The sequence below is a fragment of the Strongylocentrotus purpuratus genome, unplaced genomic scaffold (genome assembly GCF_000002235.5).
Source record: "Strongylocentrotus purpuratus isolate Spur 01 unplaced genomic scaffold, Spur_5.0 spur5_scaffold_6, whole genome shotgun sequence".
NCBI lineage: Eukaryota > Metazoa > Echinodermata > Echinoidea > Camarodonta > Strongylocentrotidae > Strongylocentrotus > Strongylocentrotus purpuratus.
The window spans coordinates 43,742,162-43,752,283 of NW_022145612.1; the positions used below are offsets into that span (position 1 = coordinate 43,742,162).

At 36.0% G+C, this 10,122-nt stretch overlaps 1 protein-coding gene across 7 annotated transcripts in view; it reads right to left on the reverse strand.

Moving 5' to 3' along the window:
- The window catches only part of LOC100889352, a 42,854-nt gene extending 40,622 nt beyond the window's left edge, over window positions 1-2,232 (reverse strand). For all 7 annotated transcript variants that reach the window (XM_011670599.2, XM_030973010.1, XM_011670593.2 and 4 more), the window contains exon 1: window positions 2,067-2,232. The gene's annotated coding sequence lies outside the window, so the exon portion shown is untranslated. The remainder of the gene's footprint in view (window positions 1-2,066) is intronic.
- Window positions 2,233-10,122: the final 7,890 nt, after the last annotated feature.

The following is a 10,122-nucleotide window of genomic DNA, read 5'->3' on the forward strand; positions in this document are numbered from 1 at the left end:
AAAATTAGTTATTGAACTAGAAAAAGGGGTTTCTTTTTTGATAGGCAATTATGAAGCAGGAAGCCTGAAACCTTAGCCTACTAAACAAATCTCAACAAACTGTAGACCTATCCTTTCATGAATTAACCAAAAAGTAGCCCCAGAAAAAAGAGCCCCCGAAATGAAAAAAGTAGCCCCAGAAAATTTCCCAAAAATTTGAAATGGAGCCCCGGAAATGAAAAACTCAATTTTTTGCCTGGTATCTGATTATGGTAATTTTGAGCAGTAGTTGTCAATCCAATTGTGCTCTCGTAGTTTTTAATGATTTCTTGTTACGCTCACATATATTATATTTGTTTGGGTTCTATTTGGCACGCATTACAGCTAACGAGGTGTACTGCGCATTTTTCTGTGACTAGTCTGAACTATATCAAAACTTGTTGTGATTACCAAGTAATTTTAAGCTTTAAAAAAAAAGCATGCGATGTTTAAAATAAGAGATAAATATTTATTTTGTCTTTACAAAATTATTTGATCGGTATGTTGTAAAGAAGAATTTTTTAGAAAGCCATTTTATTATTCTAACATTCATATTTTTTTACCCGATTTATTCAACCTGCATGAATCAAAATGGCGGTTCAAATGTTGTCTTTCTAGTCTTGCCCCAGTTTTTTTAACTGTTAAAGGCACAATAATGGCACTAAACATCGCCAATCACGGATGAAAATAATGTCAAATGTAAGGATTAGACTAGTAAGGATATACCGACCTGAACCGAGGTATGCATGTGTTGATTTATTTGATTGATATAAAAAGGTCACTTTTAAGGGACATAGTCTACTGATGATATGCGCTTTTTATAGAGGCAGGTGACAAATCCTGAGGGCTGATTTTGGGACACCGGGTACCGATCAGCAGGTGCAAGGCCGTCGGGACCCGGTTTATAAAAATCCCGACATGACTCAGGCCTATTATAAATCTTCATTTAGATCTATAGGAAAAATGCTCAAAAAACTATAAGAAAATTTACACGAAACAGGTAAGATACATAACGACTTTTTAATCATAACCACTATTTAAAAAAATTGATGAAGATTTAGGGTCTAGTTGATTTTCGGTATGTTTAAGTAGGGTATTTCCACACCTGAGTTCTTGGTCAAAGTCTGGATAGACTTCTGACCTAGCGCCGAAAATTGAAAAATCGTTCAGACACCCTACTCAACAGTAGGGGCGCTGGTCCGAGAATAAGGATCGTCTTCGTAAACGCGGACCAATGCGTCCTCAAAAATAAGGAGCATCCGCATTTTCGCAGATGTTCATATATTTGATTGCCGCGTTGGCGATGCAAAAAACGGATTCTGCGATGATTTTTTGTTATGCCTTTTACATTGACTTTGTACAGAGACTCTCACTTTATGAGCCATAAATCCTTGGGAAGATGGACAACCCTGTAAAGTAGACAGTGAACTAGGGTTATTTTCCCAAGGGGAATCCATTTTACGCATTGCCAAGCGGGCGGCACGGAAACCCGAAACCCGCAGAGCGCCGATGACAAAAAATGTCTGCGAAAATGCAGGATTATGAGGATATCCTCATTTATGAAGACGATCCTCATTCTATAGTATGACCAGCGCCCCCGACTGCTCAATGCTCAATCAATGTGCAAACTTCTTTGTGACAAGCCAACAAAAAGACCACAGCCAACATAGGTCTAGATCTAACACACACTCACATTTCACATTTTAAAAACTTTTAAACATTTGCTACTTTAGTGAAATTTAGTTAAGGCTTAAATATTGCTAGAACCTCCAAGCAAAGTATTTAGGATTAGCTCTGTCGGGGCTTTAGACTTGCCAGCACCACAGTGCAGTGCAGCCTATTTTCGTTAAAACAAGCCAAGCCCTGCCCTGGGCCTGGCCGGACCGCACCGGCCCAGATGACCAGGCGGTAGGGATCGATCGGGACCAAAGTATTTTGTTTCAGTGCGCCATCGTTAGTGTTACACAGTTAGGCCTACAGCTTTGTGTGCGCAAGTATTAAATTAGGCCACAAATTAGTATGTTTTATGACAAAAATCTTGTACATACATTCAATTAAAAATGTTGATGCCTCTGTGCTGTATATCAAGCAAGAAATCCAGATCAATTCTTCAGCACACCATCCACAAAAGGGTCGAAATTTTAGCCTTGATTACCCCTTGAAACGTAATCGGTAGGTAAACATGGCGGCGGCAGCAAGTAGTTCATTGTGTGGCACTCGACTGCAGATGGCGCTGGTCCAGATTGAGAAGAGATAGTCACAGTTCGTTGTTATATCAAGCTCGTTTATTTTTATAGATAGACGTAAATGTGCCTATATGAGATTCCGTCTTACCTATTATAATATGGAAATTATAATAATATTACATAATTTCCAAAGAAATTCCTGAGATGGATCAGCTTTCCCGCCTCTCCTAGACACTCTCCTGTATTTCTAATCGAATATTAATCAATCTGATTAAAAATATATCGAATATCATATCGCTGGCAAGATAAGTGTTTGTAAAAATTAATAGCATAAAAAAAAATATTTTCGCTTTTAAATTGAGATTGCAGCCAGCTCATCCCCTTTTTATAACTATGTAGACGTAAAATCGGTATCCTACATACGTTTGACCCCCCCCCCCCCCTCCCCCCCTCCACCATCATATCTTACTGCACGTAATACAAATATTACGTGTGCACCCGAAACAATTAGTTTCAATAGTTTTTAAGGAAACGATTTTTAAAATGTTTTTTTCCTTAACGTCAGGGGATGATGTTAGACAGTCAAAAATGGATGAGGAAACATATTTTTGAAACTGTGAGTGGAAAATACCTTGATTGTGTTTTGTCTGGTGCAATTCAGAGGACTATTTTGAAAACAATCACCAGTCGTCGAAGAAAGACACAAATCAAATGAAACATAAATGTGTAGACTTCAGGGGGGAAATGGAGATCAATGTTAACATTTGTCGCTTGAAATTGAACGCCCTCGTGCAGTTTTTTATGAATGATAGATCATAACATTGATGAGGTTCTACTGTTACGACCAACGGGGCGTACGCAGGGGGAGGGTTTTGGGGGTTCAAACCCCCCCCCCCCCCCTTTGGTATTTTTATGTATGTAAACCCCCCTAAAAAACCAAAACCCCCCCCCCCCCCCCTTTGTTTTTTGTTTTGTTTTTTTGTTTTTTTTTATTATTAAACAAAAAAAAAACAAAAAAAAATTATACCCACGGCTAACCTAAATAAGGTGACCTTTCCCCCCCCCCCCCCAACGAAGAAAAATGTCAAATTTTGAAATTTTGGCCTCCAAAAAAAAAAAAAAAGTGTCCGCTTACCCCCTGGTTACGACGCAGCATCAGTCTGTAGTGACAGCCAAAAAGAAGCAAAAAAAAAATGCTATATAACTCACTTCAAATTGAAATATTTATGAAATAATTCTATCTTGCTGTGGACTAACAAAATAACAACAGGAACATCGAAAACATTTTCATTGGCTTCGAGTCTAAGAATAAAAATGTATTGTCAATACATTAGCGGCACTCATTTTCATATAATGATGGTGCAATTCACAACTTTGTAAAAGCCTTTATCAACCATAGAAAATTAATCATTACTTTGGAAAAAATATAAAAAATCAATAAAGATTTTAGTGCAAAAAAAACCTCTACAAAATAGTTTCGTCTCATTATTGTTTCATTTTGAATATAAAGAGGGATTTTATAAACTAAAGTATTAAATTCATCTCCAATACCACAACCAAGCTAAATATTTTGTATTCACATCATGATTTAAAAATACTGGCAAAATATGATGTTGGCTGATAATGCAATACCCAATGACTGTATAGCATGTGAAGTGGAAGAGACAGCTAGAATAGATGGTTTCTTTGGTGCCATGGCAACTTGGGTGTTTTGAAAATCACAAACTTCGTGATATCAAGGGGGTACCAAGCAGACCCTCGAGCGCCTTCCGTGAGCCTCCTTGAAATACAGAAAATGATAATGATCCTTTGGGAAAAGGGGGAGGGGTGTTCTACAATTTATTCATATTCGTTTCCATCCAATTCAAAATTTACCGGCCATGCACAAAACTAAATAGGCACTTGGCATAAAATTAATTCTTCCGCTGTTTATGAATAGGTCTACATAGAAAACATTAGTTTAAAGGTACTATTTCCCATTTGCAGGCCACACAAATGAAAAGGTTAAATTCCACCGGCATTTGAAAGTTAATACCATTTTAGAAATTCTCTCAAAACGAAAGGGCTTGAAAATTTAGTTGTCGAATCGACTTTAGTGTTTGCAATTCTTTTAGTAAATAGTCAGATTTTCAGACCCTTGTACCGAATGGTATAACGTCTTGTGCTGCGCAAAGATTCAATCAGTTTAATTTTAGCAATTATAAAAAGTGGGTTATTGACGTAGATACGTGCTGTTGTACCTTTTACAGCTCATTCCATGTACATGTATGTTATTACCAAAGAAAAAATAAAGTCAGTCAGTCACTGATAGTGTAATAATAATTAAGCATAATTTGAATACTAGGACACTGCTCACATTTAAATTTCACGGGTAGGAAATACGTGACATATTCTTAATTCCTGCAAAGTTCTGTACATAATTTTGATGTTGGCTGCCAATGGGATATAGTACCACTAACAGAGACTTGTCATTTTTTTGTAAGTACATTTCTATGTAGAAATTTATTGTTGCATTAATTTTGTCTTATAAATCAGTTTATATGGATCAATCTAAATCTAAATCAGATAATAATTTATTTCGTTGAGTACCGAATGACTTTGATTGATACCGGTTGATTTCAACTTGATTATTATGATGCTTTGCTGTTTCATGTTGGTTTTATGTTTAAATCTGTCTATGGTGATAATGTGGAGACATCTTATTTAATGGAAATTAAGCAACAAATTGAATTATCAAAAATAGTTGAATGAATATAGATTACTTAAGTCACATGTAGAGGAAAAATTATAGGGCATGATATAACAGTTGGATCGCAATTATTTTTGAAAAATCAACTCAAAGTTCATGCATGTACGTTTTAGAGAAATCATGGTCGGATTAAGTAACGTCATTGTCATGTTCGTACATTTCAATAGGTGACGCAAAAGGCTATTGAAATTGTCTTAAGTTGATTTTTCGAAAGCAGTTATGATCGCGTTATTATTTTTATATAAACAATCCTAACATTTAATAAATGTGTATATACAGTAAAGGGAATATATTTAGGTACACGTACATATCATAATAAAAGACGACCTAGCCCAAATAAGATAGGGTGCATGGAAAAGGGCAATGGGAAACGAAATAGTTTGATATCTTATAGAGAGAGGGGGAGAGCCGGGGAGGGGGAGAGGGGGTGGGAGAGAAGGGGAGAGGGCGGGTGAAATCGGTAAGAATGAGATAGTGTATAGAGGTATACTATAGGGGTAGTGGAAAATAGAGATTAGAGACAAGACAGTATCAGTATAGAATATGATATGTGTGAGAAGAGTACGAGGGACGTATTTTCGTGAAGAAGGAAAGAGAGATGAAAGGGAGCACGTAAGAAAAAGATCTAGGGATGAGAGGGGTGGGAGTGGCAAGACGTGCATAATTATGAAGAGGTAACGTTAGCCATAAAGCTATGCCCAAACCTGTATAGTACATCCAAAATGCCCCTCTTGCTAGTTATTAAAATGATGTTTTACCTTTTAGTGAACTTCCAACCTATTCAGTTTAGTTTCCTTGTCTTATTCACTCTCAAAGGTCCAATCCTGTCCAGTTTGTAAACTACTTTTCAAATTCCAAACAATGATAACCATGCATTTAAAAGGGTCCTACAGATTTAACTTTCCAGAGGGAATACAAAAAGGCTTTCAAATTTTAAGTCTATTAATAGGGACTCAATTACACCTAGCTGCATGGCTTCCATTCACGAGCAGGATCAACTAGTGCTCAACAAAGACACGCGAGCTTGGACAAAGAATTCCATTCAGTTATTTATTCCTTTATTTATCTATTTATTCTGACAGGGTACCTATTGATTTCAGGTATATTGGATGTTCTGTCTCAAGAACAGGCAGGACTTCCGAGGCGCGAATAATATTATCTACTGGTTCTTAATTGTCCTGAAACCAAAGTTCAGTAGAGTTGGGACCGGTCAGCTCTTGGATGGGAGACTGCTTTTCCATTTTTAAAAATTTCAAATAAAAACTCCCTTTTTGTTCAAGCCAATGGGCTTTAATTAGCAAAGAGAAGTTGGCCCCGTAATAAAGCACGAAAGCATATATTCCAGCCTTAGTCAATACGATTCTTTATTATTTCTTCTTTCTTCAGTTGACTTGTTGCACGTTTTGATAAAGAGCTAGCATAACCCTATAGTCCGTTTAAATACTAAATTTTGACCAAGTACTAATACCAGTGCCAGGGAGGGGATAGGTAGGGGTGCAAAAAAAACTTGTAAAATGCCAAATAAGGTGACAAGTTTTCTCGACACCTACGGCTTCCGCAACCTTTAGGGCCTCTCTTGTCATCATAGTTACACAATCCACCCACGAAGTGTACCGCGGAAGTAAGTCAAAGCAAATTAATTAAAGATCTTTAATCTGACTGGTCGTCGCATGTATCTCTTATACTACGTCATAAATAACAACAAATATTTTCATATCTAATATGGCAGTAGACGCCATTTTGGGGGTCGAAACATGCATAGTCTCTGGAATGTATTACTTTTAAAGTCCTGAGAGTTAATGTGAGTCACACTTTATACATAATTTCTAATTTATAATCAGTTTAAAGTACCTGTTATCACGTGTTAGCATGCATATTTCTTCGTATCTATGGGGGTCTTTTCAACATTTTGATCCTTCATGGACCTAACATTTGATGTATCTTTCATTATACATTTAACTTTTAGTAAATGAAAGCAGACTTATAACCACTTTTGAAATCCTTGTTTTCACATGTCAGACTTTTAAAATACTTTAAAGGCCAACATTAGGTATAGTCCCTTAGATTTATGCGGGCTTTTCTTCGACTTTTGGAGCATTCGTTGATCTTTTCAAATTTTATGTAACACCTAACTTCATTTCAAGGAAGTACTATAGAGGAGATTTAATCAATCTTAGAACTGATTTGAAATTGGAATAGACTCATACAATAAGCGCATGTATATTACATTATGTTGATAAGGGAAGAAGTTGTAATATAAAGCAAAAACTTATTTTTGTTCACTTTTTCAAATTTGCGGGGGAGGGCGTACCTCCTTGGAGAACTTATGTCTTCCCTCCGTTTAGAAAGAAATGTTATGATAATTTATATATGAGCCTATTTGTAAATGGGATCGGATATGATACACGAATTACATGGGCATAATAGTAGAGTCCCCTTTCCATTGTTAGGATATTATGATAAAACAATTCTCGCATTCATAGATACATGAAAATAGTATATATGAGAGGGAAGTTACTTATAAAGTTCAGCCATTTAGATGTTTTAAAACACTTGCTCCTGCAATACTGGAAATTCGGATTTTATATAGGCCTATAGCTACTTTTATAGGGGGCATGAACTTTTTAAGTTTGGTATATAAGTGGACCCCCCCCCCCCAAAGACCTAATATAATAGGCCCTACAAAACGTACCTTGATCGCGGCATGAGCAGTGAATGACATCTTTAGAAAAGAAAGTGGCTGTGGTAAACAAAAAGCTTGGGAGAGATACCTGTTATTTTCCCATTTTATTTCTTTCTTCTATTTCGTTTCTTTTCCCGGAAAAAGAACGAAAATTGAAGAAATAAATAAAATTGGAGCCTCTTTTCTTTTTTCTCTCTCCCTATTCTACACTCGTAAGCCCCACCAGTAAACACTTGTTAACGTTTAAACACTTTTTCATTATAAGTTTTTTATTTTTAGGCCGCCATCCTAGTCAAGCAACACTTATGATTGCGGTCTCCTGAACTTTTTTCAACAGATAGTTTGGATAATACTTTAAATTTATGATAATAGAAATATTAAGTTCGTTATTATATGTACATAATTATGTTTTTTTTTAATTGTTGACATGAAGTTAATATTTGTATGTTTTGTATAAATACATTACGTTTATATTATGTTCTTTGTTATTCAGTTATTATATTTGGAAAAATGCAGAAATAAAATCAAAATCAAATCAAATCAGTACGCCAAAGGATATAGGCGACGTACGGGTTCCCCCATCTTTCTCGGCCCCCTCGAATTTTCTGTCGATCCGTAAACTCATAACGGTACATAATTAAGAAAATGTTGTGAATTTTCTTTTGTTTTATACTTTGTCAACAAATCTTGAAACTTTGTATTATAATAACAAACAGACATTGCAAATGACTACAAGAAAGAAAAACTAATCGAACACGAAATAAAGATTACAATAACGGTGTTTCTAAATGTCTATTGCGGCCTTAAATATAAAATTAATTTGTTATTGTCATCAATAAACTATACATATTGCAGCGGAAGGTTATTACTCCATCACGTATACAGTTTGCACAATATCAGAAATCCGTAGAAATTCATGGAAAGTAGATCTCCCTATGATTATACACTAAAAGGATTAGTAGTATCATAATATATTTATCAGAAATTAATGATTTCTCAAAGCCAGCTAATCATTAGAACAATATTCAGTACGGAATTCATATACCATTTCATTACAGTTTGCGTGATTGTATAGAGCCACGATATAATTGAATTAAAGCTACTTCATAAAGTCGCCATTCATGAAAAAGAACAAAAAAGTCACTCAAATCTCACATTAAGGCGGAACCAACAAGAACACATCGAAATGCTAAGCTTTCCCAATTGGAAGGCCCCCTCACATGACAATGAACGGCGTTGAATGCAGTTGCAAAATTAGGTCGGCTATAAACAGAACAACTAATTCATGGCATTTAAGAAGAGCTATTTTTGGCTAGTCATATTTTAATAGGCTTCCGGTGTTGGCAGGCAAATCCTCCTCCTCAGCGGGTCACGTGAAAAAATAAATAAAAGAATTAAATGCGAATATCATAAATTATCCAGGAAGTTGTTATTTTACATACTATTCGTTTTGTATTTTCTTCGTAGGCCTAGTTTTCTTTTTTTAATTGCATTGTTGTCTTTTGAAAACATGGTTTTATTTCTAGATATTGTTCCCATGATAGTGTGTCATGTAATCGTATTTTTTGTTGATAAGCACTTTTTGACAATGAAATAGCCTGTATTGATTATCATAATCTATCATGATTAATTATTCTATTTTAGGAGCAAAAGACAAAGAGATTTGGATGACAATGCCTAAATCAAAAGATTTATTTAATATTACTATCAAACTAACACATGTATATTACAGAGTATTTTAGAGAGAGGGGAAGACAGATGGAGATAGAGAGAGAGAGGGGAGAGAGAGAGAGAGAGAGAGAGAGAGAGAGAGGGGGAGAGGGAGAGGGGGAGGGGTAAGTTGACTAAAGGAAACCAAGCATTTATTTCAGGTAGAGCCTTTGAATATGCAGCGGAATAGAGTCACAGAGAGGGGAGCACATTCTCTCTTTCCCCTTTCATTCACAATGCAACCCTCACGAGTGAAATCAAATAGCAATGACGACGACACTATCTTCTTCTTTTTTATTATTCAGCCAAGGAATAGGGGAGTAATTGTTTGTATTGAAAATAGTAACGATAATTTGCGTTCTAACCTTGAGGCGGGGGCGGGGCGGGGGCGTGTCGTTTCATTTCACACATTGAATACATAGATCATTTCACTGACTGTCTTCCCTTCGAGAGCTAATCATCTCCTGTCAGATTGGCTCACCTCAAGCGCTAGTAGATCGCTTATCATGAGGTTGAATGACTTCTCTAATATATATTTGGTTTTCCCTTTCATTCACCGAGATACATTCAGCTCCTGTTTCTGACAAACCAAGAAATTCAACTCAATGCACCGTTACCTATTCAAGATGCACTAACTAAGTCTTATACTTAGCATGAGAGAGCAAATATAGGCAGATGTACACCTGAACAAAATCATGCAAAAATGCTATCTAGTCACTTTGGGAGAATCTAACACGCGTTCAATGTTCTTTGTCAATCTACTCTATAAAGATTAC